The sequence below is a fragment of the Bubalus bubalis genome, chromosome 18, assembly GCF_019923935.1.
Source record: "Bubalus bubalis isolate 160015118507 breed Murrah chromosome 18, NDDB_SH_1, whole genome shotgun sequence".
Lineage (NCBI taxonomy): Eukaryota > Metazoa > Chordata > Mammalia > Artiodactyla > Bovidae > Bubalus > Bubalus bubalis.
Genome location: NC_059174.1, coordinates 35,361,921 through 35,386,393, shown reverse-complemented (window position 1 = coordinate 35,386,393; position 24,473 = coordinate 35,361,921). Strand labels below are relative to the sequence as shown.

Here is a 24,473-nt window from a genome sequence, read left to right as displayed (position 1 = left end):
TTAATCAAGAAGGTTTAATCCTTGTACTGAAGCCAAACAAAGTAAATATCAGCGGATACAGGAAGATGTGGGTGGTATTTTTGTTCTTCTTGGGCTCAAAAAAGGGAAAAAAAAAAATCCTTGGAGTTCCTAGGAGAGAAGGAAAGGCCCTGATGATTTGGTAACTCTTATGGATAGGGTTTCTGAGGAGGAGAGGCTCCTCAGAATTTGCCAGGAGGGCTGGTTGTGTTGAAGAATCTGAACATGCAGTCACTGGTACACTTTCTGGGAGTGAGACTGAGGCCCTTGGGATCCCTAAATCCCCACACTAATGCAGCCCTTCTGGGAAAATCCCCCAAGTCCTTCATGCTCCCTCAAGGCGCTCAGCAGTCCGTAAGGAGTGGAGCTGTCCAAGGTTCTGGAGCACTGGCCTCAGCCCACCTAGAGAAAAAGCAGAGTTTTAGGGCATGGAGTAGGAGCAAACTCTGAGAACCAAGGCCTCTGTAAGGATTTCCCCACAGCTGGTCACAGAACATAGCTGTAGATGATCTACTGCATCACTTTGAATGAACCCACCAGCAGTCCCTATTTAAAGAATTGCAGGCTAATAATAAGAGGAAACATTTCTGAGTCAGGCTCTTCACATGTAAGAATGTATTTAATTCTCAGAGTCCTATGAGGTGGGTGGTGGTGTTATTCCCACTTTCAAGATAAGCAAATGAAGCTTCGAGAGGAAAGGGGTTTGCCCATGGTTATACAGATCAGAAGGAGCAACATTTATATTCCAATCTGGAAATCTTAAAACTCCAGAGATTCCTCTTTACCACTAATTTTTTCCCTACTGCTATTGTAAAAGAAATATTGAAGTATTGTCGTGTCCTCTAAGATATTCTAACCAAATTTTACAGGAATTAAATTGGGGCCCAACTAAGATTCAGACATAAATCACAGAGTCCTTTCAAACTGTGCAAGCGTATTGTCACATACATATTACATTTTATCCTGACAAAGGGCTCCTAACCTGAACTTGATTACCAAAGAAGGAGAAAGGTATATGGCCCTCATGGCCAGTGGTGCAGGATTTTCTTTCCAGCATGGAACTGTTTCACAGGAAGCCAAGCATGCAAGAAGAGAGAGAGAACCATGAGGATGCTGTTATTATTCAACAGAGTTCATATAGAGCTAAAGAAGTAGGGCTTATCTTTATCGGCTAGCATCCTGTTCCAGTGCTGAGAACACTTGGATATTAAGAGGCTTCTTCCACCCATTCCCACTCTCAGATTTTTCACATCAAACTTTCTAACACAAAAATAAATTTTTTCACTGTTTTGAGCCTCACCTAATCTCAGGAAAACATTGCATTTCTGCCCTCATGTCATCACAACCAATGTTCCACTTCCATATGTGGCTACAGGAGTCCTGAAGGTGGGCAGGTTTGGGGCTTGACAGGCTTCAAGCCACATATCCTCCAGGTGGCAATGCCAATTGCCCTGGTCTTGCAACACACACACAGGAGGCCTGTGCCTGAGAACTGCCCGTGCAGTTGCTGCAGGTTTGGGTGTCTAAAGAGAGGAGAGAGAAACAGGCTTGTGCTTTTTCTCCTCTCCCTAGAGCTCAGTATGCACAACACCCAGGCAGGGGGCTGGCCTTTTAAGAAACTGTTTCATGTTATGGTGGTTCTCCAAGACATTTTGAGCAACTCCTTCCCCTTCTAGGTTGGGATTTTGCAGGGCTCTGACGTCTGGAGCAAAAGCTGCTATTGCTTTCCCCCAGGGCACTTGGAGGCCAAGGACTGGCTCCCATCTGGGTCCGCTCTGACTCATATGACTGCAGACAGATTTGATTGTTTTCTTATTTAGAGTCATTAATTAACTCTCCTCAGCATCAGAACAGCATGTAATAAGAGGGAGACCGTTTGCGGGGGTCTCCAGGCAGCCATGCCTATAGCTGAGCACCATCTCCTTGGCTAACAGGATCAGGAAATGGTTTCTAATCCTGGCTATTACCCTTCAGAAAGCTTAGATTGTCAGGGTTTTAGGCTAATATGAGAAAGGAAATAAGAGTATAATTAATTGCTAAGGCTGCTATAGTTACTCTAGCAAAAACCAAGAGGCCCAGGGGTCCCTCAGAGAACTGGATTTTCCTTCACTCAACAAGCATTTCTTGTGCCTGCAGCATGCCAGGCACAGAGCTGGGCATAGGGATCACATTACTCCAGCTTGGGATAAGCCCTGTCACACAAAAATTGTGCCTGGAAAGAGGAAACGGCTGCAGAAACCCTGGAAAGGGTGTGTGCAGTAAGCAGAAAGAGATTTTTAGAAATGGAAAGAAACAGTAATCACAAACCATCATCTTTTTTTTTTTTTTTGGCCACACACGCATGGCATGTGGAATCTTGGTTCTCCGACCAAGGATTGAACCTGCACGCCCTGCATTGGGAGCATGAAGTCTTAACCACTGGACTGCCAGGGAAGTCCCCATCACCTCTCTTTCAACATGAGGAAAGAGGCTGAGGGAAGTTGAGTGTTGCCACTGGCCACAGCCCCAGTTAGTTGTGAGAACTGAAACCTAGATTTTATAACTCCTGAGGTATGTTCCCTGGGTTGGGAAGATCCCCTGGAGAAGGGAAAGGCTACGCACTCCAGTATTCTGGCCTGGAGAATTCCATGGACTGTATAGTCCATGGGGTCACAGAGTCGGGACACGACTGAGCAACTTTCACTTTCTTTTAAGGTATGGTCTTTCTCCTGTCCTAAACAGCTGCTATGTTTTATTACATTATCCAAAGGACACATTTCCATTAAGGTAGCCTTTTATGATCCAATCCTAATGCAAAACCAAAATTTAAAGTTGAAATAGAAACAAATAGATGAAATAGGAAAAGGAGAATGCCTATTTATATCTGTGTTGTCCAGTATAATAGCCATATGTGGACTGAGCACTTGAGCTATGACCAGTCTGAATTGAGACTAGTGCTTTAAGTATAAAATATACATCAGATTTTGAAAAGCTAGTGTGAAAAATATAAAATAGCTCAATAATGTTTTGGATAAAATATAGTAACATTTTGGATACATTCAGTTAAATAAACGATATTAAAATTAATTTCATTTGTTTCTTTTTACTTAGCTGCTGTTATCATCAGAAGGGGTTCATAGAATCTTACAAGACAGAGGCAGGAGAAAGAGAAACAAGCAATTTTCAGATAAATCAAGCAAAAGATTTACTACTAGTTAAAACATGATTGAAAACATTTGCAAGTATGAGCTCATGAATTACCTTGATGTAGGCCCCATTTTCTTGCCAATAAGAATACTAGGGGAGAAAGAGAAAGACAAATACTGTATATTTTTAATGAATATATATGGAATCTAGAAACATGGTACCAGTGTTCCTACGAGGGGGCAGCAAAGGAGACTCAGACATAAAGAACAGACCTTTGAACTCATTGGGAGAAGGAGAGGGTGGGATGATTTGAGAAAATAGCATTGAAATATACACATTACCATATGTAAAACAGATAGCCAGTGGGAGTTTGATGCTGACACAAGGCACCCAAGGTCAGTGCTCTGTGACAACCTGAAGGGATGGGGTGGCAAGCAAGGTGGGAGGGGGCTTAAGGAGAGAGGGGACACATGTATGCCTATGGCCAATTCATGATGATGTACGGCAAAAACCATCACAATATTGTAAAGTAATTATTCTCCATTCAAATAAATATTTAAAAAAGAATACTGGGGAAATATTTCAAGCCATTTACATAAGCATACGATGAATAGACAAATCAGCTAACTGAATTATGCACAGGGCTTGACCTTGGCTAACGAGTTGAGGAAGAGGATGATTAGAGGGTACGTATAACAGATGACCGAAAAGCTCTAAGTCTCTTGGACTCCAAGATTCCTCAGGGGAAATGAGAGCCTTGTGCTTTAGGAAAAAGATGCTGGACAGGAGTCAGACATACATGAGGTCAAAGCTGCTCTGCCACCCATTGGCCTTGATCAAGACACGGAGTTTTAAGCACTCAAAAAATGACAGCTATGACTAGCTGGGATTTCAGGTGTTCTATAACAGAAAAGTTTCTAATCAGAACCTGCATGGTCTTCTCGATAATGCTACTGCTTCACTCCTTATCTTTGCTTGGTCCCCAGGAGGCTTAAAGGACAGTTTCATTTGATTATGTCTACACCAAAACATTGGGTCTCAATAATGTGGGGCACACCTCCCCATCTTTCATGTTCTCATCTGTCCATTAACTCACATGAGGTTCTGTGTCTGGGATGGTGAGGCAAGCAGCAAAATGGACATCATTCTGCCATATTTAAAGTTCTAACAGTCTGATATTAGTATTTAGAGCACTTTACATGCAGTTTTACTTTAAAAATAAAGGGATGTAAATCCAGAAACCATAGCCCCAGGAGAATGTGGCCGTGGTCCCTTTACTTCACAGCTCTGAGGGAGTACATCATTGCTATCCTTGACCATCTCTTTTCCAAACGTTTGCCTTCCAGATCAAAGAAATACATGTTAAGCTCAGTGAAGACTTATGTTAACAGACTGTGTTGGAACCAAACTCCTTCCTATAGACTAGTCCCACGGGAAGTGCAGGAATTTCTGGAGGTGTTTTAGAAGGAGAGAGACACAGTCAGAAATCCTGGATCAGTGTGGTGAGTGGTGGTGAGTGGGCTGATGTGGAGAAGAGCCTGGAGGAGGGCTCACCCCTGGTTCTGTTGAGAGGCCCCTGACTTCCATGGACTTAAGTACCAGGGCTAGGTTCTTCGGGGATAGAGTCTGGTCTTGAAATGTATTTTCCCCATCCATTCACTTTTTTGTCCACTCAACAGATACTGAATGATACATAACTGGGGTAAGGAGATTTGAGAAACATTGCTCTGGAGGAACCCAGGGTCTGGCTGGGGATAGAAGGAAGGCCCACATGAAGGGTAAACTGAGGAATAAGGGCTGACCTAGCCACAGGAGGCCTATTAGGTGGGTTGGCTATGGCAGTGCAAAAGCTGTGGATCTCAACCAGACATACCTGACTCTGCATCTCAGCTCCATGACCAAATATGTGACCTTGGGCAAGTGCTTTAACCTTTCTGAGCTTCATTTTCATCATCTGGGGCAATGAAATCTACTTTTCCTGGGCTGTTACAACCTTACATGGCAACATATAAAGAAAATTCTTAGGATAATGCTAACTCTCCTTTACTGAGTGGTTACAGTGCATCAGGCATTGTGCTCAGCCCTTTAAATGCAGAAAAGAGCTCCTGTTATTATCCGTATTTTATAGCTGAGGAAAGCAATGCCCAGGAACTTCCAGTAACTTGCCCAAGGTCACACAAGCAGTAAGAAGTGGGCAACCTGACTGCAGAGCCTCCTCTTAACCAGTGTGATTACTGCCTCCCTGGCTCAAGGTCAGCAGAAACACAATAAGTTCTTTTGAAGGAGGGCAGGGTGCTTTGTGGATCAGCTTGAGGCGAGGTCTTCTGCTTGGTCTTCAAGGGTGGGGACAACATGGAGAAGCTCTGAAGGGTAAGCAGGGTGGGGAGGGCAGGCAGGGAAAAGCTGTGACCAAAGAAACAGGGCTGGGGATGCTGGTGGTGTATTCTGGAGGCCCTGAAATGGAGAAGAGAGTTTCAGTAGGAAATGGATGTTTGGAAATAAGGGTTTAGAAGATCTATGGCTAACAAGTGTTGGCCAAAAAGAAGTTCATAGACAAAGAAAGGGTTGTAAAATCTGAAACTACCAATTTGGGGTATCTCACTGAAATGGGGCATTTTGTTGCAGTATGGAATGTGTTCATCAAGCGTACCCAAAGCCAGAGCTTGTGGAGGGTGTGGCCAGACAGCACTTCATCCAGCATTCCTACCAGTGCTCTTTGCTTTTTAGAGAACATGCAAGGACTTTTCTCTCATTCAGTCTTCATGAAAGCCCTAGGCAGGAGAAGGGTGGGAGGTCTGCTCCAAGGATCGCTGCCTGTGTCAAGTGACAGGCAGCACGAGCTGCCAGGAAGCACACATTCTAAGCAGAGTGCCCAAGTCCAGGCATAAAGCTAAGGAGGGCTTTTTCTGTGAAGGAGGAGGCAGAAGGTTTGCCCCCTGGGCTGAGACCTTTTCTCTGTGCTCCAGGAGGCAGGTGGTATTATCCTTTGGTTCATGATTCTCCAGTGACAGCCCTGAAGGGCTGTCTCCCAGAGTGGCTGCTGTGAGAGCCTGCACTGGGGTCACTGTAAATCCCACAGCCCATTCTGGATGCAGCATCTGTCAATCAGTAACCACTCCCATGCAAAGAGCTTGTTTCACAAAAAGGGATTTTTGGGGGGGACTTGCCATCTTGAAATTGTTCAGCTTATTCTCTGCAAACCGCAGGGACTAGACACCAGACCCCATTCTCCTTAGTAAGATGAAAAGGAAAATCTATCTTTTCTAATGGCTGCAGTCGCTTCTGACCACCAGATTTCTCTCCATGGCTACGCTTCTAATAACAATGGAAAACAAAGGCAGGAAGGGAGAGGGACATGGATGCGGCACTTCTTGCAAGAGGCATCTGCGGTTCTGTGAAGGGTGAGAGGCAGTAGGGAGGTAATGCTCACAGCTATGCAAGAGTCCCTTGATGAGTGGAGGGGGAGTTTTGATGTGTAAGATGATAGAAGATGAAAGAGATCATGGTGCTGCACTGCGTTTCCTCTGGAAAGTCATGCGAGTTCCAGATGCCCTCCACGCTTCTGGAAGGATAAATCCACGGTTTGGCAAGGCCATGCAGATTTTGACAAGTTGTCCAGGGAGAAGTCCCTAGCGATTACAAACATAACTCTAATGAGAAATGACAAACACGTGGTAATGGAATGTTAAGGGCTCATCTGGTCATTGACCCCAGTAATGATTAATGTGTGTCCACACACACTGAGTGTGACAGAGTGGAATGGTGACTTCTGAAGAATAACATCAAATTGAGAAGTCAGAATAATAATAAAGGCAGGGATGTTTGGAATGGCTGGGTTTCAGGAAGTAGAGCTGTAGTTTCTTCAGAGCAGCTTCCCAGCCAGGTCTCTTTTACCTGATCATTCTGACCCCCAGGCTCTGACATGCCAATTCTTAGACATTCCCAGCACAGCACCTGCAGCTACTCTGTGTTAAGCCCTGCACTAAGCATTGGAGAGATGGAAGCGAATGACACACAGTCCCTGTCCTTAGGGGGTTAACTGAATCTAAAGCAGAACATGGAGTACAAAGTAGGAAATGTGAAAATGAACATGGCTACTTTGTGTTGTTTACTTATAAGTGCCGCCTCACCTGTAGCCCAGCTGCTGAGCCAAACCGGTATCTTAGAAATATTGCTAACCAAATCGAAGCAGCTGGGATTCCAACTATGGACTCTAGGGTAGCAGAGTGAGGGCAAAAGAGGCATAGGCTGGTGTATTTCAGAAACCTGTTGCATACATTCAGCAAAAATGTTTTTTCTTTACATGTCTCCTTTGAAAGACCTATTCTTGAGACCCTTTGCCTGCAATTAGAGCATGCTGCCACAAGGGGCACCATGAAGCAGTGTGGCCCTAGCAGCTATGCTCCTCACAGGCTCAGTCAGCTTAGCAGAATTTTTCAGTTATTAACCTTCAGAAGAACATAATTTTCAATTAATTGATCATAGAAAGATTGCATATTTAATAGAGCCAAGAAGTGGTTACCTGTTTATAGTGAGTAGACAGTGAATTCATCAACATTCATTTAACAAAATTCATGTGTGCCTACTGTATATAAAAAACAGCACCAAGTACTTTAGGTACTCACTCCTGTCAGGAGGACAAACACAGATAATTCCCGTGCAGCTAGATAAATGGTATGATGGAGGGATGAGCAGACAGCACTGGAAACACAGAAGAGGAACGACTATCACTGACAGCGGGAATCATACACAAACACACACACACACGCTTGTTGGGTCTGGACATTAACACCTGAGTCAGAGGGTTTACACCAATTCATATGAAGAAGAACAGCGAATGCGTCAAAATATTTTGAAATACTGTAAAGAATTGGAATCAGCCTGTTGAGTGACCTTGGATATGTCGTCTACATCTCTGGACCTCAGTTTCTTCATCTGATGCTCCAAGAGCTGGACAGTAGCCATTGTGATCATGTGGGTCTGGAGCAGCAGGGAGATTAGACTGATGACCTTGACTCCAGTGGCCAGGCGTGGCTTTGTCCCTCCTTGGCACCTGCTTGTACTAGACCCTGATGATGCTACCTCTTGATTCTGGCTTAAATGTTCCAAGCATTCCCAGAGGATCAGCTGAGGTGCTGGTCCCGAAGAAACATGGTGTTTGTAAGGTGTCAGCCTCTCGTGTCTGATGGAAACGGTCTAGCTCTCCTGAGTAGTTACTGGCTCACCACCCTCCCCAGGAGCCAGGCTGGCCCTGTCAAAGCTCTGACCAGTGCAGGCACCCCCCTTTTTACCAGCTGGTCTTCTGACCTGTGGCCACTCTGAGGAAAGCCTGGGTCCTGTCAGGCAGAGGATCCCTGGTGGTAGGATAGCCCCACCCTCGCCTCTCAGGTCCTACAGAAGATGAAGCCTTGTGATAATCATTTCACAACATATACATGTATCAAATCATCACATTGTTCACACACACACGTTTCAGATCAGATCAGATCATATCAGTCGCTCAGTCGTGTCCTACTCTTTGTGACCCCATGAATCACAGCACGCCAGGTCTCCCTGTCCATCACCAACTTCCGGAGTTCACTCAGACTCACGTCCATCGAGTCAGTGATGCCATCCAGCCATCTCATCCTCTGTTGTCCCCTTCTCCTCTTGCCCCCAATCCCTCCCAGCATCAGAGTCTTTTTCCAATGAGTCAACTCTTCGCATGAGGTGGCCAAAGTACTGGAGTTTCAGCTTTAGCATCATTCCTTCCAAAGAAATCCGTTTACTTCTCTACATAGCTGGGAAAAGCAAAAAACGGACAACAGTGAAGTCCAGCCTGTCTCCCTCTGGAGACCTTCTTGGCCTTGGCAGACTGTCCTCCCCAAGCAGCCCCACCTGCCTTTCCCAGACCCCAGCCCTCCCCCATCTGTGGCTGTGGTACTGTCATCTCTGGAACTGGCATCTCTGTGGTAAGGGATACAGAGGAGCAACTTTCTTGCATAAATTTAAAAAATACCAGAGTGTTTAAATTCAAATAAGTCATTTAAAGCTGTTAATTACCCCATAGAATACCTGGGAGCAATACCTGATTAAGAGAGAAGACAAATTGAGGCCCTGAGAAAGCCCTCACTGAAATTCCATTTACAAGTCTTAAAAAGCACACCTACCCTGGCCCTACACACACACACGCACAATATTTTTTGGCATGTGGAATCTTAGTTCCCCAGAGACTGAACCTGTGTCCCCTGCAGTGGAAGCATGAGTCTTAACCACTGAGTGCCAGGGAATTCCCAAAACAAGCATAATAATTTATGTGCCCACAACACTGTAAATCAACTATACTTCAATTTTAGGAAAAGAATATAAAAAAAATTTATGTGCCTGAGAATTTTCATGCTGGAGACTGACAGGCCCTGAACTACCTGTCTACACCAGACCCCACCAGCTCTGGTCTGCCATTCCCCACCCACCCTCACTCTGGTCCCTCAGCCCTGGGACACTCTCTCTGTAGAGAGCTCACCCTTGCCAGCTGGGCCGGGTCTGCTCAGGCCACTTTTCTCAACCAAAGGCCAATAGGCACTTCTTCCCCAGGCTTCCACAGGCAGCAATAATGACACTTCCTGCCCTCTCCCATCACCATCATCACCCCCCCACCCCCCGCTGGCTAGAGCCTGGATGGTCCCTCCATCTCGCTGGAAACATGGGGCACCTTCTCTGGAGAGAAGCTCCTGCCCAGCTACACGAGAACTCCCTTCCCAGAGTGAGCAAACAAAGAAATCAACAGAGGGCCTTTCAGCCATTCTGCAGAGGGTGTCACCTCCCAGAGATGCTAAGGGCCAGGCTGAGATAAGCAGAGCTGCTTACAAACCAAACACAGAGACAAATTAACACTTTGTTGGAGGCCGAAGGATGCAGACCAGTGGAGTGAGAAACAAGATGTCTCCCTTCCAGATCACTGTGGAAGGCAAAAGAAAGCATCAGCTATGGCTCACAAAAGTCAGAAAAGAAATGAAATGCAGAAAACACAAACCAAGATGACAGAAGGCCACCCGCAATGACTGGACAATAAATGAAAAGTCTTTCCTACTCCCTTGTTAGAAGACAAAGGCTCCCGGATTAAACAAATACAAGAGACTCACCTAAAATAAAATGATTCCAGAGTAGGCAAAGCTATACCAGGTAAATGCAAACAAAAGAAAAAGCGTGAGAGGCTCTGTCAGACAAAGCACAATTTGAAGCAAAAAGCAGCGTCAAGCAGAATAAAAAGGGTAATTTTATATTCATAGGAGCAATTGTGAAAGCATAAATGTTCTGAACATTTGTACACTTAGTATTTTAGCATCAAAATACTTGAGGCAAAAACCTGTTACCATCAGAAATACACGATGAAGACAGTTGTGGGCATAAATTTACATACTACTCTCAGTACCTGACATCAAGTAACTAAAATATAACAGAAAGGAGGAATTTAATGAAGATGATTGAATTGAAAGGTGGGTGCTGACCTTTGTAGCAGTATGAATGATGTTGGCCATGTTTTAAAAGACCAACCCTAGATTGATGCTTGTGGTATAAATGTTAAATTATGTATAAATATATATATATGGTATAATTATAATTGCAATTTTAAAAACCACTGAAAACCTGCAAAAGTCGCTGAAAGAAAATGTACCAAAATGTTAACATGTAGTGTGTTCAAAAAGGGTGGAAATTAAGTATTTAAAATTTTAACTTTCCACTTTCTCTTCCAAATGTTCTTTAGTGATCATATCATATTCTAATGACTATGTAAAAACAATTGGAAAAAAACAAACTGTAAGACTCCTCCCCACAGCATAGGATTGATAATTTCCAAGATTTGGGTAAAATTTAAAAAACAAAAGCAGCAAAGGGAGTCCCAGCAGGCTCCACAGAGCCCTGGCCTCTGGGCTGGGCCCTCCTGCTCACTCCCTTCTTGAAACCCTCTGCTTCTTTGCCCTGAGGCACTGTGTTTCCCCAACCGTCTCTTCTGTGCCTCAACCCTTCCGCCCTCTACTGACAGCTCAGGCATGGCTGCCCCAAGACAGATCCCAGTCTTTCCCCCTCTGCCCACACCCCTGGTGACCTCACCTACTCTTTTTATCTTTAAATTATTTATTTGGCAGTGCCAGGTCTTTGACCTTCCATTGTGGCATGTGAGATCTAGTTCCCTGACCAGGGATTGAACCCGGGCCCCCTGTCCTGGGGACTCAGGGCCTTAGCCACGGGACAGCTAGGGAAGTGCCCTCACCTATTCTTGTAGAGATGTGTAGCTCCCCTCCATATGCCAAGGACTCCTAAATTCATCTCTAGCTCCAAATTCATCAAAGTTCCAAGTACATCAACCTACAGACTGGATGTCACACTATATGTGGGGGTCAGGTGTGGTGGACATAACTTCAGAGGAAACTGCCACTGAAGCCCCTCTGAACATATGACAATGCGGGGCAGGATTGATTGAGTGTGAAGCAGGGATGTCCCAAGGGGTGGTCATGAGAGCATTTCATCATCCAATCAGATGTAGGTTTCATGACAGACTCAGAATAAATCATCATCATGAGCAAGGCCCATTTGAAAACAAAACCTATGGTTCTGATTTATAGGACTATGAATATATTGTTGCAGTAATCAAGAAAAACAACGGTCAAATTGTAAAAACTAGGTCCAGGCTCCCCTACCCCTTGGAATGCTCACCCGGGGTCCATCAAATCCCCTTCTGCTCACCACACACATCTAGCAGCCAGTTCAGTGCATAGACCTTGATCTAGCACCAAGATTTGCTGGGCAGTGGTTTCTGGTCTGGCCTCCTGACTTTTCAAGACAGAGTAGGAAGTCTGTAAATAGCCTAGTCTTTAATCTACTGGCAAAGCGAGTGAGATGAGATCAGGTTGTGAGCCCACTTATGTGGTATGGTAATTTAAAGGTACAGACTCTTTTGAAAATGACCAAAATAAACTTAAGTACTAATTCTAACCATACATGCTTATCAATTTCAGCTCTAAGTACATACTCTCATTGGAAAGTAAATGACTTTAAGAGAGCTTTCTAAAATTATTCCATATAATTTCTCTTGCATTCCTAGGTCTAGATTGCTATCCAGTTACCGTTTTATTCTGAAAGGCAAAGATGCATGGGATCCCTCTTTAGAAAGGGGGTTACATGAAATACTATGCAGCTACCTGGTTTGGAGAAGAGAAGTCATCTCTAGGGAATCATTTCATGTCTGACTCTTTGGGGCCCCATGGACTGTAGCCTGCCAGGCTCCTCTGTCCATGGGATTTCCCAGGCAAGAATCCTGGAGGGGGTTGCCATTTCCTTCTTCAGGGGATCTTCCAGATCCAGAGGTCAAACCCTTGTCTCTTGCACTGGCAGGTGGATTCTTTACCACTAGTGCCACCTGAGAAGCCCTTTCTAATTCACAAACTCTTCTTAATCATAAAAAGAATCATCTCTACCATAAAATACTGTTATAGAGTCATATTTGCTCATATAAAGTGCATTATACAGTGTCTGTCTTGAAGCAGGAGCTCCGTGAAAAGCAGTTACTATTCTCATATTAGTGGCTTGCAGCCTCCCTGCCCTAGCCCATGCACACGATGGAGGGGAGTCCCAGTTACCCCAGTTTCTCCAAGTACAGCTCGACCTCCACATCCTTTCCCTTCCTACTCTAGAACCATCAGTAGGCACATGATTGAAATGGAAGTGATGACAGGAAAAGCTCCTAGAATGTCTGCCTGTTTGTTTTTTAGGTATTGGGTTGGCCAAAAAGTTTGTTCAGGTTTTTCCAGAAGATGGTATGGAAAACCCGAATGAACTTTTTAGCCAACCCAATAAGATAGTTTCGAACTTTATTACTTTTCTCATCAGTAACAAATTGGTAGTGCTTCCCTGGTGGCTCAGTGGTGAAGAATCTGCCTGCCAGTGCAGGAGGCACGGGTTTGACCCTTGATCCAGCGAGATCTCACATGCCACAGGACAACTAAGACCATGTACCGCAACCTCTGAGCCTGTGCTCTAAAGCCCATGAGCCACAGCTCTTGAGCCTGTGCACTGCAACTACTGAAGCCTGCATGCCTAGAGCCCATGCTCCACGACAAGAGAAGCCACCGCGGTGAGAAGCCCACACATTGCCATTAGAGTCACTCCTGCTCACTCCAACTAGAGAAAGCCCATGAGCAGCAGTGAAGACCCAGCACAGTCAAAAATAAACCTTAAAAAAAAAACCCAAAAAACTAGTTGCTTAAAAAAAAAAAAACAAAAAAAAACTCAGTGAGGATGCATCAGTGTTTAAAAGATAAGTCCCAATTATTTGAGAACCCAGTTTCTCAGAACCAGCTATAATATAACTTCCCTAGGGAGCAGAAGCCCTAATATCCATCCCCCTCCCCCATCCATCCATCCATCATGTGAGACCTGGTGTGCTGTCTCCATGCCCCAACCAGACTCTCAAGCCACTGGGTGTCTAGGGCCACATTTCTTACTCCCCTAAACCTTGTTCTCTCCCCTGTGGCATGTTTCCTGGTCTTTAACTGACAATTAATAAATATTTCATGAATAAATGCATCTGAAATCTGGCCCCACTTTTGCACCTCCTTGCACTGGGACTGGCAAATGTGTATTATGAGCCAAAATCAGGTCAGGTGACCTGGCTTCCAGCAATAATGTGCACAGAAGACAAGTGATTAAATAATGCACGTCTACCCACTCGACACGACATTCTGCAGCCAGTGGAAATGATGCTCTTGAAGACTCAAAGGCCACACAGAGTTGCATCTAACATTAACTGAATAAATAGACCATAAAGAGAATTCCCAGGTCCAGCCACCACACACATGGGTGCAGATCGAAGGGGGAAACCTAACAGAATTTGTTGCTCTGAGACAGGCACAATTCCACATGACGTATTTCCAAATTATCTTCCATAATGTTTGGTTTTCATGCTGAACAGTAGGGGTGACAGGGGGAAAGGCCCCCAAGGTTGGAAATTAGCCCAGGGCTTCCACACAGGCACATGGCCAACTCAGTGTGTGGACTCAGAATGAAACCTAAGGAGCTGAACCAGGGAAAGGAGGGGTAAGCCAGAGTCCATTCAGGAGTGAAATGTAGACTTGACCCAAAATAGCTGTCATGTTCAGAGTCCGGATTAATCCTCCTCTTAGTTTATTGACATCTATGAAATTGATTCTCGCCACAGAATCACAAGCTGTGGCCCTGGCATTGCAGTCGATAAAAAGCGTGACTGGGGAGGCAAAAGAAAGCAGCTGCTCCAAATATTTGCAGAGGGACACTGTAGTGGGCTTTGCTGAGCTTCACGTGTTCTCTCTGGGAAATGTTCCTGTGCATTCCCAGAAAGAAAAAGAAAGGGAGAGAGGGGAAGGGGAAAGTGGGAGGTAGCATTATGTGGGTAGAGGAGCTGGCAGGAAGGGCAGGAGAGCTAGTATTGTCTCCTCTCACAATCACCCTGGAAGCCTGGCCCCACTTTAAATTCCTTTCCTCACTGCAGACCCAGAAATTACTCCACTCTCTTCAGATGGGGGGCTCTGTAGTAAAGAATCTGCCTCCCAAGCAGGAGACCTGGGTTTGATCCCTGGGTTGGGAAGATCCTCTGGAGAAGGAAATGGCTACCTACTCCAGTATTCTTGCCTGGAGAATTCCATGGACAGAGGAGCCTGGCAGGCTACAATCCATGGGGTCGCAAAAGAGTCAGACACAACTTAGAGACTAAACAACAACTTCAGATGGGCCCCACTGTTTGGTCCAGGAAGAGCTTCCTCCCTTAGTCCTCAAGTTCTTCATTTGGAAAAAGAACTGGGAAGGGCATAGCCCAAGGGGCTGGTAGAGACTCATGTTGACAAGGAGAACTGGGACAGGCCTGTGTCAGCCTTGAGCTACACAGCTCTGCTCATCCCCAACCAGGCTGTAGTTGATCAGGCTTCACTGCAGGCCAGGAAGGAAGGGGCCATCACATGAGCACCGAGCTCCCACTGAGAGCAGAAATGACGGTTCTCCTGGAATCAGTGTTGTAGCTCCGAGGCCCAGCATCCCCCAACCCACTCAGAGCCTTCCCAGGAAATCCAGTCAGGCACCAAGGTTGCCAGGGCAGTCAGAGTTCCCTGGTCCCCAGACACAGAGGCTGGTGGAGTTTTTAGAACAACCATGCTCCAGGACAGAGCATGAACCTGCCTGCATGTGGTTCTGACTGGTTGGTACCTGGCTCTGTAAGTGAAAGTGCAAATGTTAGTTCGACTCTTTGTGACCCCAAGGAACCCATCAGTCTCCTGTGTCCATGGGATTCTCGAGGTAAGAATACTGGCGTGGGTTGCCATTTCCTTCTCCAGAGGATCTTCCCAACCCAGATATTGAACCTGGGTCTCTCACATTGCAGGCAGAGTCTTTACCATCTGAGCCCCTATTACACTGAGCTTCACCCCAGAAGTGCAGGGTCTGGCAGGCAGATTGGGCTGAACCTACTACGTCCAGCAGTAAAGCAGACAGCCTTGGCTTTCCTACATAGGAGCCCAGATTTCCAGTAACACAGCTCTTAGCTTCCTTATATCCTAGCCTCGGGGCACCTGGTGGACCAGGACCAACTCCAGATCCATAACCCTGCAGGAGCCTAGACCCTCACCCATGTCTGCCTCATCTTCGGCACCTGTTGTGCAGCCATAACAGAGGGATCACCTCTCATGGGGCAGCCAAGTTTGGGCACATCATTGAGGCTCCCCTGGCTGGGGCAGGCTAGCCTGCTCTGACTGTCCACTGGGATTTCTGACCTCACTGTAGTTCCCAGAATCAACAGCTTGACTGATCACGACCTGCTCTGGGTTATTTGTACATAGCAGCGTGGCCACCTGTGTCCTCATCTGACCCTCTCCAGCCCCTAGTCCAAGCTCAAGCACAGATGGAAAGTTCCAGGGTGTGGGAACCTCAGGGAGGTCTTGTAAACGTCCCAAACACTGCTTCTTCTCCTTCCATAATCAGAACAGGAAAGGAGTTGGATGTCCCAAGTCTAGCATCACACCCTGGGAAGGCCCTTTACTCCCCGTGACTAGTGCTGCAATCAACCTCCTGCCCTTTTGGTCCAGACATCGAGGCTCAAGGCAGCATGAGGACAAAGGGTAAATCCATCCCAGCCCTTGAAAGCCCACGGCAAGGACGCCCCTCTGCAGCAAGTTGCTCAGGTCCTTTTGGCACTGCACTACCACCCCCACATCTGCAGGGTGCAGCAGAAGCTGGTGGAGGGGCATATTCAGTTTGCAAAACCAAAAGCCGAGTGGCCGAGGCAGCCCGTAAGGCTGTCCTATTGAGTGTTGCCTCTGATGCCTTGTCAGGGATCTTCCCAAGTCTTTCTGAGGGCAGTTTATTGCCCTCAGCTTCCAATATTTTTTTCCATGGGCAATGCTTGGGCAAAGCTTCTAGGGCAATGTTCACAGAAGCAAAGGGCCTTTGAATTAGAAAATCGCAGGCCGTCAGCCACTGTAAGTGGAGCCAAGTGAGTTTGTCTCCACGGTGATGTTTATTTTCCAGCTCCCAGGATGAGGCACAGGCTGCTTGGATGCTCCAAAGCAAACAAAGGAAAAGGATGTGGACGGAGGTGCACACAGCTCACAAGAAGTCTAGGGCACCTGGCAGAGGGACAGGAAGCTGCTTCCCCTCGGGGCAGAACCACTAGCTGACACTGAGAAGACTTCTTTCCTTCACATTCATGGGGCGTTAGCTCAGAGAACAAGGGACTGGGTCCTCGGATGAACTCCTCTGATACCTGCCTCCACTCTCCAAGCCCCTCCTCTCGCCTCTCCCTGCCCACTCCTCCCTCCCTCCTTTCTGTGATTTAAGGTCTCAGCTCCCACACCTAGAGGTGACTGCAGAGGCCTCACCCACTGAGGCCCGAGCTCACGGCATGCCAGCTTGGGCCCCAGCCATTTTCAATTCCCTGTCCTGTTCCTATGACCCAAATGCACGAGTTGCACAGATCCTGATCTAGTGCCATCCTGCTGGTTTCTGCCCCCAGCCCTCGGTGAGTATTAGTCCAGCACAGTAGCCACTAGCCACATATGGCTATTTAGCATAAGTTAAAAACTCAGGGGACTTCCCTGGTGGTACAGTGGGTAAGAATCCACATGCCAATGTAAGGGATACAGGTTTGATCTCTGGTCTGGGAGGATTCCACAGGCCACAGAGCAACTAAGCCCATACGCCACAACTACTGAACCCACGCTCTAGATCTCACGAGCCACAACTATTGAAACCTGTGCCCCCCAGAGCCCGTGCTCCACAACAAGAGAGGCCACTGCAATGAGAATCCCACGCGCCGCAACACAGTAGTAGCCTCTGTTCATAGCAGAAAGCCCATGTGCAGCAACAAAGACCCAGGGCAACCAAAAATAAATACATTTTTTTTTAATGCAGTTTTTCAGTCACATTTCATGTTCCCTATAGCCATGCGTGGCTAGTGGCAGCCGATGTGGATAGCCCAGACACAGAACACTTGCATCATCACAGCTCTATCGGACAGTGCTGCCCAGGGCCTCAGGATATCTTAGGGGCCTCTTTCACTAAACACGTTCCCAGTTCTTCCCAGCTCTTCCCTGCCACCTTCAAGTCTGACAACCAGAGAGAAGTAGAAAGGCCATCTTGTTGGAATCAGACAGAGTTTAAATCTCTGAAACTTGGGAGCTGAGCGACTGTCAGTATCTGTGAAATGGTAAAAATCATGGACCTAAGCAGATTGATGGGAGGATTGAATGAGCAGGTTTAAAGCACCTGGCAGAGGGAAATTTTCAAATGTATTGTTGTTCTTATTAATAAGGCGGTGAGCAGCACAGGGCTGAGGCCCAAGTCTGGCTGGTGGATGTAAACGCAGGCACAGCCACAACTGGGAAGCAAGGGCCGTGCCAGGAAGAGTCTCGAGGAGTGTAGATCTGTCTCTCAGCCTCTCGGGGATATTTCTATGTGGGGTGCTATTTCCTCATTGGATTGATTTTATATCAGTTGTTAGGAGCTTTTCATTGTTGCATGTTTTCTGAAGGCTGTCTCTCCCTCGGACACTCAGCAGCTGCCACTGGAAATGCCATCAGTGAGTCACTTCTGTAAGAGTCATGGTGAGCTGCTGGGCCAGCTGGCAGTCAGCTTGAGGTGGCCATGGGGAAAGCCAGAGGACTTCCTGGTCTGATCATGAACTGCTTATCAGTTTGACCTTGGCCAACCTGCTTGCTGTTTCCTCTTCTCCCAGTGCCCTGTCCCCATGCTGACAGGGTTGTCGTAGACCAAATGAGGTTATCGAGTCAACATTCATTTCCTTGTGGGTGTACCTATGCCTGGCCCCCCTGGAACCTGGTTCTGCATGAAACGTTGGACACTCAGCACACATGTTGCCTGAATGGCTGATCATAGAAAAATCCTGTTTAGAACTATGCTCTGCACTTTGCAAAAACGGGGCAGGATGATTAGTGCAATAGATAAGAGAGCCTAAAATAGACCCTCTTTTATTTTTAACTTTGTTCTACTCTCTGAACTCTAAAGATTTTCCTTAGAAAAATCCAGTCCATGGTCAGTACCAGGGGTCCCCATTCCTTTTTTGGTCAAACCCACCCCCTTAGCACTCCTCTGGGCACCCCCAAATGCCAAGCTCTGTGCTGGTGGTACATCATCAACCTCAGGGACACACGTGCAGTTGCCTTCTTTGCAGTGTAAGACAAGAGAGGGGCTGGCACCCCTCGGTGCATCCCCTCTGGGTCGTGTGCATTGCCCTCACTCAGCAGGGCTGCCTGTTCTCCAAATCCCTGCCACTGGGCACTAGCCAGGGGTGGGCCTGGTCCAAACATCTTGTTTAGTATCCACCAGCCTCCCAGCATAGAGGAAGTCTTCTCACAGCTCCAACAATCCAAAGAGCTTAGGATCTGCTGCTTCCCACAGGGCCTCCAGCTTCCTGCCTCTGTCCACCCAGACTTTTGTTATGCCTTCTTCCCATCCTAGATCTGCTCCAGTGGCCAGATCTCTGGCTCCTTAGGGGCCTCCCTCTGTCCCCCTGGCATCCAGCTGAGTTTCCTCTCATTCCTGCCATGTCCCCCAGATCCAAAGGTTCTCTTGGGGAGATGAGGAAGCTGGTCCCTGTCCCTCCCCACTGGGGGAAACCCAGCCACTGACTCTTCACATAGACTCTTTGAACCTTGTGGCTGGAAGAGACCCTCTTGGCCTGCAGGGCTCCTGCCTATACTACATCTGCCCCAAGCATCAGGGTTGTTGCTGTTCAGTTGCTAAGTAGTGTACGACTCTGTGACCCCACTGGCTGCAGCATTCCAGGGTTCCATCTTTCACTATATCCCAGAGTTTGCTCAAACTCATGCCCATTGAGTTGGTGATACCATCCAACCATCTCATCCTCTGTCACCCGCTTCTCCTCCTGCCCTCAATCTTTCCCAGCATCAGGGTCTTTTCCAATGACTCAGCTCTTAGCATCAGGTGGCCAAAGTACTGAAGCTTCAGCTTCAGCATCAGTCCTTCCAATGAATATTCAGGATTGATTTCCTTTAGGATTGGCTGGTTTGATCTTCTTGCAGCCCACGGGACTTTGAAGAGTCTTCTCCAGCACCACAGTCTGAAAGCATCAATTCTTTGGTGCTCAGCCTTCTTTATGGTCCAATTCTCACATCCATACACAAAGCATCCTACTTCTTTTCAATAGAGGAGGTCCCCCTCATTAGTTCCAGCCTTGACTGCAGGCCACTTCTAGTGACATCCATGAGGATTATCTTTTTGTTCTGTGTGCTGAGAATCTACAACCAAGAGTGTAAAGCCAGAGTTTCTGATTCTGGCCCTTCTAAGCCTATTATTGTCGGATGATGTGGGGGTGGTATGCCATGATGGACAGCATTCTATCGGCTGAGGCCCAGGCCCCTCTTCCACCCTGTCTTGTGAGATTTCTGTACCCTTTATTGGGGACTGTTTTTTTTAAGGATCTCTTCTGGTTTACAAGAGTCACCAGGGCCACAGTTTTGCAGGGGAACTACATAGCATCTATTGAGCTTTTGGGTGCCTGGAACAGTGCTAAAACATTCTATAAGAATTTTCTCATTTCTTCCTCTCAACCATCTTATAGATGAGAGAACTGGGGTTCAGAAGTGAAGTTACTTTACCAGTCATGGCACACTTGGGTCCAACCTGACTTCCATGATGCCACACACCCCTGGCACCCACCACCAATGCTCTCCATGTAGTGTCCAGGAGTCACAAGGGTCTCCAGAGAGGCCTACTCCCCTGCAGCCCCCATGACACCACCTGGAAGGGCGAGCAAAGTGGGCAGTAGAGCAGGGCTGATGCCCTGCGGGAAGGTGCAAGATTCAAAGCCCCCAGACAGCATCTGCAGGACAGTGATATTATGTCATGTACACACAGAGCCGCTCTAGTGGTATAAGGACATCGCAGCGCTCCCGGCCAAAGAAAGGGGTCAGAGGAGACAGCTGTCCCCGTGGCAGGACGGGAGGGCGGTGATCACCCCCTGGCCCTGGGCACCAACCTGCTGTGCTTCTGTGTGTGCTGGCCCAGCATCTCCCCACCACCTCAAACCCACACCTGAATCCCTGAAGGGTGAAGCCAGGGCTCTGTAGGGGTTTCCTCTGATGGAGCAAAGGGAAGGGCTAGTAAGGAAAGCAACATCTGGAGAAGGTGGAACCAGATCGTCTGACTTTGTGCAGGGAGGGCTTGCCTCCCTTTGAGCAGGAGTGCTTCCCAGTCCCTGGTCACCTCGACCTCTTACCCTCACGCTTTTGGCCACGTCCACCCCAGTGTGGGCTGCCCCACTCTCTACTGAGACCTCTGAATGGTCCGTCTTTCCAACGCCGCTGAACAGCAGCCCCCACTCAGGCCCTGCTGGGCTCCAGGGCCGCCCATGCCAGCTTCCATGACTTGCTGCATCTGTCAGCCTGTTCCTTCATGCTTAGGGCTCCCCAAGGCCTGGAACAGGGCCAAGCTCAGAAATATCTGATAGCAGGTAAACAGTGGGGTGGGCCAAGGCCCCCCGTCCAGGCCTGAAGCAGAGGTATCCCAGGACAAGTTTGGAGCCCTGCCAGGTGTGGTCACAGAGCAGGCCTGAACAGGATGTTCTTCAAGCTCCCTGCTGTGTCATAAGGAGGCCAGAAAAGCTCAGTCAAGATTCTGGTTCTGAGGACTTCCATGGGGGTCCAGTGGCTAAGACTCCACACTCCCAGTGCAGGGGGCCCAGGCTCAATCCCTGCTCAGGGAACTAGATCTCACATGCCACAGCTAAAGATCCTGCATGCTGCAACCAATGCCTGAATAAATTTTTTTTTTAAAAAATCCTGGCTCTGACAACTAACTTGACCCAAACACATCACCTCTCTGAGCCTTGGTTTCCTCAACTGCAAGATGGGACAATACCAGTTCCAGCCTCAGAGGCTGTGATCAATGAACTCTTAACTTTGCAAACAACCACAAACTGCCCCTCACCCCAGGACAGTGTGAATGTGATTAATCATAACCAAAGCCCTATAGACCAGGGCAGGTCCACGTATATGTACAATGGTAAAAGAAACTTCCTTGTCAAAGAGAATTTGACACTTTAAGCTGGAAAGGGGCCTCAGAAATCCTAACTGTAACCCCCTCACTTTGATGAAGAACTAGTGTGGCTCCACCCAGGCACTCCCACCTCTGCCTCCCTCTCTGTGGCAGATTAGTCCACAGGAGGCAGAGATTCACTCTTCTCTCCCTGGAGGTTAAACTGAGGGGAAGGAATCTGCCTTCATCTCAGATCTGTGCCTCAGGGGACGTTGCCTCCACCCCTTTCTCTGCAGATCCTTGGCATCATCCACCTATGGCAGAGACCACCAGTAGCAACCGGAACTCCTCCCCACCGCTTCTCACCTTGCCCGGCACTTCAAGCCACTGGGGCTCATACTTCTGTGACAATGGTGAAATTCTCGTTTTCCTCCTCCGAGTACCTTCCTATCTTCTGTCGCCCACACTCTTCCGGCCCGTTTCCAGGGGGCTCATCCCTCTGTCTTGCCCAGGGCCAGGCCTGGCACCCATGGCTTCCCCCGTTCTGGGCAAGGAAAGAGGCTGATTGTGATTTTGTGTTGGCCTGAGCAGAATCCAAACAAACCTCTTCTCTTGCCCAGATTAAACGATACCTCCTACTGGGAACTTCTGATGTACTTGGACGATGCTGAGGAATTTATTATCTCACAGTTGCAGAGGTCAGAAGCCTGAAATAAGCTCTGGGCTCAAATCAGTGTCAGCTGTTTGCCGCTCCTTCTGGAAGCTCCAGGGAAGAATCCATTTCCTTGCTTTTTCTAACTTCTAGGGACTGCCTATATTCCTTGGCTGATGGTGCCCTCCTCCATCTTTAAAATACATCACTTCTGCTTTTATCTGCCTGTCTCCTTCTGCCACCTTTGGCGTTACCACTTCCTCTTACAAGGACCGTTGTAATTACATCGGGCCCCCTGGATAACACAGGGTAATCTCTCCAGGTGAAAATCCTTGACTTAATCACATCTGCAGAGTTCCCTCTACCAGGTAAAGTAACGCAGTCACAGGTTTCAGGGATGAGGGCATGAACACCTTTCAGGGGCCACCACTCAGCCCAGGTAGGCAGGTCACTTAACCCCTGAGCCTTGGTTTCATCAGCCAAGTGGGGGACAAATGCCCACCCCCAGACTCACGTGAGTCAATTCAGGGGTGGCCTGGCATGTCCACAGCCCAGGAGTGGAGGATGAGTGCTCAGTACTGGGCCTCAATCCCTGGCCAAGCCAGAAAGGATGGTGCCTGGGAGATGGGAGGGGACAGCAAGGGGTTTGGGTCTGGTTGCTCCCTCTGACATGACTTCACTGGGGAAGTTGGGGGAGCCCATCTGCACTAACAATGCCAAGTTGGTCACAAGTTCCCTGAGCCCAGTGCTGGACACGGAGGGCATAACTGCCCAGTGGAATGGATCTGATAGCCCAGAGGGGCGTCTAGGGATCCTCCTCCTTTCTCATGCTGCCTCCAGGTAGTTACGAAGTCCTGTCAATCTCCTCTCTATCAACATGTACACACTGCTATATTTAAAATGGATAACCAACAGGGACCTACTGTAAAGCACAGGGAACTCTGTTCAATGTTATGTGGTAGCCTGGATGGGAAGGGAGTCTGGAGGACAATGGATACATGTATATGTATGGCTGAATCTTTCTGCTGTCCACCTGAAACTGTCACTGTTAATTGGCTATACTCCATTATAAACTAAAAAGTTAAAAATCTCCTCTCTAAACGCCTCTCAAGCTCCTTCCCTCCACTGACACGGCCCACTAGAGTCTCATCCCTGCTCCCCTGGCTCATCACCCCGGCCTCCTCTTGGCCCCACGACCTCTGGCCTCCCCCTCCCTCACCTCCCACACATGTCTCCCTGAACCGTCATCTCAAAGCATAAATCTGACCCTGCCCATCCCTTTTGTGGTTCCCCCACATCCTTGGGTAGAAGCCCAAGCTTTCTACCCTGAGTTATGTGGTCTCTTCCCACCTCCGCACTAGCTCCAGATGTCAGAGCCACAGTAGGCAAGCGGCAGACATCTGAGGGTAGAACCAGGAGTGAAGGGTGGGGACACTGCAGAGGTGGTGCAGGGCCAGGCCTGACCCGAAGGCCCCATGTACAGCACAGTGGGTTTCAACACACTGGAAGGAGCCAGCTGTGGGCTACATTGGCTCCCCGTTAACTGAGATGGGCCAGGGGGTGGGCACCAGGTAGCGCCCAGCCAGGGAGCTCTTGGCCTGGACCTAACTCAAATGGGAAATGGCTTCTAAGTACTGGCTATTATTCTGAAGTCTGGAAGAACAAGCGGAAGTCTTTTCTCTGCAAATGATTCTGGTCAAACCCCAGGGATGAGGAATGCCCACTGGGGCCTGGCCAGGCTGAAGGCCAGGGCTTGCTAGGGGAGAGACTTGGTGTCTTCTTGCATCAGCTAAAGACATGGAGAGTGAATCCAGGGCCCCCGTGTACCTGAGCCGCAGCCATGAAGCTTAATTAATGCTTGCAAAGTACTCGGAGGCCTTGGCTGAGAGGCCTCCCGTGAATGCAGAATGTCCTTATTAATCACTGCCGCAGTGCCAAGTGGGATGGCCAGGGGGGCAGCTGCCTCCATGCACGGAACAATGGACGCAGCAGAGCAGTTAAATTGTGATTCTGAAGAGCGGTCCTGATCAGCTGGCTCAAAAGCAGCTTAGCCAGGGGAGGCAGGCCTGCGTGGGTGCTGCTTAACTCACCTGGCCATTATCTCCATGCATTAAGTAGAAGCAGTAGAACCTCCTATCCGGCTGGGCGGGGATCATGATGAAGC

General features: G+C 47.9%; 1 long non-coding RNA gene across 2 annotated transcripts; it reads right to left on the bottom strand.

Moving 5' to 3' along the window:
• Positions 1-24,359, bottom strand: LOC123330427. 2 transcript variants are annotated; one of them, XR_006546355.2, is made up of 4 exons: positions 22,024-24,359; positions 8,452-8,535; positions 6,575-6,773; positions 1-420 (listed from the first exon to the last, which is right to left on the bottom strand). It is a non-coding gene; the product is annotated as an uncharacterized LOC123330427 (long non-coding RNA). The 2 variants fall into 2 exon arrangements; XR_006546354.2 differs by lacking the exon at positions 8,452-8,535 and having other exon boundaries at positions 22,024-24,348.
• Between the last annotated feature and the right edge of the window lie 114 nt (positions 24,360-24,473).